Raw genomic sequence first — 3,198 nt, 5'->3', positions numbered from 1 at the left:
TCTTTTCGCACAACCTCCTTCATGTGGGGATTCAGTCTGCGTTGCGACTGGACAGATGGCTTGTGCTCCTTCTCCATCAAGATTCCGTGGACACAGACTGCCGGACTGATACCTTTGATATCATCAATTTTCTATGCGATTGCATCCTTGTTTCTTCGCAAAACTTCCATAAGTTGCGCTTTCTGATCAGGAGTTAACTTTGAGGATATAATAACTGGACTCCCGCTGGGTGGTTCCAGGAAGGCATACTCGAGGTGTGCAGGTAACGATTTCAATTCTGGTTTAGACACTGGCACAGTTGGTATCTCCGGTGGTTCTTGATGAGTAGGAACAATAGGATCGAAAGGAGGTGTCGATAAGTTGGATTCAATGGAACAGCCTGTTCCTTCACATAAGTTCACTTCTTTTCCCAATAGAGTCTCCAGAGTGTCATGTTCCTGCAAAGTAGAAAGACTTTGAAACTCATCCAGGAAACAGCATGTGTCATCATTATTGTTTGCGCGTCTCATTGCCTCGTTCATTTTGAAAATGACTTCCTCCCCATTAATCCTCAAGAATAATTGTCCCTCTCCTACGTCTATCAATGCTCTACCCGTGGCTAAAAATGGTCTACCTAGGATAATAGGAACATGCAAGTCTTCATCGATGTCCATTATAATGAAATCAATAGGCAATATGAATTTTCCTACTTTGACTAGCACATCTTCCACAACTCCCCTAGGATAGCATACTGAACGATCGGCCAACTGAATTGACATACGAGTAGGTTGGGGTTCTCCTAATCCAAGTTTAGCATATACAGAATAAGGCATTAGGTTTATGCTAGCTCCTAGGTCACATAGTGCATTTTCAATATTTAGCTTTCCAATTGAGCAAGGAATAGAAAAACTCCCTGGATCTTTTAGCTTTTTAGGTAGCTGCTGTTTGTTTTGGAGTATTGACGAACAATCTCTGTTGAGTTGGATCATGGAAATGTTTTCCAGCTTCTTTTTGTTTGACAGGATGTCTTTGAGGAACTTTGCGTATGTCAGCATATGTGCCAGCGCTTTTACGAAAGGAATGTTGATGTGCAACTTCCTTAAGGTGTCCAACACCTTAGAATTATGTTCTTCCAGCTTTTTGTTGATCAACCGCGTTGGATATGGCACAGGTGGAACATACGGCGGAGGTGGCTTATACATTCTTTCGCTTCCCCCCCCGATCCTGCTTACTGGTAATGGTTGTCTTCCTGGTTTCTTCTTCACTGGGAACAGCTTGTTCCTGCTCCCCTTCAGCTTCTTTGGATGTTCCTGCGCATTCAGCAATTTCATCAGCAGAAATAATGGGTTGGGTTTGCTTACCAGATCTCAGAGTTATCGCCATGACATCGCCCTTTGGATTCGGCTCTGTGTTGCTTGGCATTATTCCCTTCCCTTTTGATGTAGATGCAGCTAACTGATGGACTTGTGTTTCCAGATTTTTAATCGAAGCTTGTGTCTGTTTCATGAACTGCATCATCATCGTCTTCATATCTGGCTCTATATCTTCCTTTGGTGGAACAGGTTGTTTTTAATGCTGCTGAGGTTGTCTCTGGTAATGTCCTCCTTGCTGTTGTTGATATCTTGGTTGTTCCTGCTGGTTCAGCTGGCCTGTCCATCCAAAATTCGGATGGTTTCTTGTGGCAGGATTATACGTGTTGGAATATGGGTTAGGTGGATTCCTTTTATTATACCCTGCATAATCACATTCTGCCTGTGCGCCCTTTCCCTGCTTAACTCCGGGATAGTTGATGCTAAAATGAAGGCCTCCACAAAAATCACAAATGTCATTGAATGGTGGTTCGTTGTGGATCGAGGACACATTTATCTTGCCGAGCTGTCTAGCAAGCTGTTCTACCTGACTTGTCAATTTTGACACAACATCTTCATTTCCCGCTCTTTGTCCCTCACTTCTGGCAGAGTGCCAGTTATAACTCATGCTCACTACTCTCTCAATAAGGTCGTACAAGGCCTGAGGTTCCAGATCTTCGGGATTTCCATTGGCAATAGATTCGATCTGGATCTTATAGATGTTGGTTACCCCATTGTAAAAGTTCTGCATCTGCATCCACATTGGAATGCCATGATTGGGTACTCTCCTTAGTAGTTCCTTGCACCTTTCCCATGATTCGGCTAGTGATTCATCTTCTTCTTGCACGAAGTGGGAAACCTCATTTCTGAGCTTAATGGCTTGTCATGGTGGGAAATATTTCATTAGGAACACACTAGCCATTTCTTCCCAAGTGGTGATCGTTCCTGGTTGCAAGCAGTTTAACCAAGTCTTCGCTTTGTCCCTTAGGGAAAAAGGAAACATCTTCAGTCTGATTACGTCGTCAGAAACGCCCCTGTTTGATCTGAACGTGTTGCACAGCATGATGAATTCGAGAATATGCCCATTCGGATCTTCCGATTGGTATCCGTTGAACTATACTGCGGCTTGTAACATTTGTATCATCGACGCTTTCACTTCGAACATGTTGTTCCCTTCGTTTGGAAACACGATGCATGATGAATGTCCTTCTATGGTTGGCCTTGAGTAATCTCTGATTCGCATGACAGGAGGGTTGTTATTCTCCCCTTCTTCTTCTTGGTTTGGTTGAACTGGTTGATCGGGTGGTACCCTTCCAGCCATTCTTCTCTCTCTTTGTCATTCTCTTTGTCTTGCATGTCGAGTTCCTGCTCTGTTTTGTCTACACGTTCTCTCTAATTCGAGATCAATAGGAAAAACAGGAGGTCCAGCTCTACGCATAAACTGATAAAGATTCCTTCTGGCTGCACTATTTAGCAAACAGATTAAAAACACCTTGTTTCACAGAAAAGTTCATATAAACTTTGTTGCTTTCAATCCCCGGCAATGGCGCCAAAAACTTGTTGTCCTCAGAATAGACTCTAGCAAGTGCACTAGATACAAGTAATAAAATGATAAGTCCAGTATCGTATCCACATGGATTGAGGATCAAAGTTCACAAGAAATACTTTGTAGAACAGGGTGTGTGGTGTGTGTCAATTATTTAATTTGAGAGGTGTAGTTCAAACATAAACAAGATCAAATCTTAAGTTGATTTCAAAGAGTACTTAATGATAAAAAGGCAGAACAGGTCAAGCACAGCAGAACAGGTTACTTTCAGTCTCTAAACACCCCATTTATTCATGAATGATGTAAAGTGAAGTCAAGGTCTCT

At 42.6% G+C, this 3,198-nt stretch overlaps 1 non-coding gene across 1 annotated transcript; it reads left to right on the top strand.

The window, feature by feature from the left end:
• The first annotated feature begins 2,095 nt into the window (after positions 1-2,095).
• LOC136204424 (small nucleolar RNA R71) lies at positions 2,096-2,202 on the top strand. The gene has a single exon (XR_010675265.1). It is a non-coding gene; the product is annotated as a small nucleolar RNA R71 (small nucleolar RNA).
• The last annotated feature ends 996 nt before the right edge of the window (positions 2,203-3,198 follow it).

The sequence above is a fragment of the Euphorbia lathyris genome, chromosome 8, assembly GCF_963576675.1.
Source record: "Euphorbia lathyris chromosome 8, ddEupLath1.1, whole genome shotgun sequence".
Lineage (NCBI taxonomy): Eukaryota > Viridiplantae > Streptophyta > Magnoliopsida > Malpighiales > Euphorbiaceae > Euphorbia > Euphorbia lathyris.
This window is presented reverse-complemented; position numbering and strand designations above follow the sequence as displayed.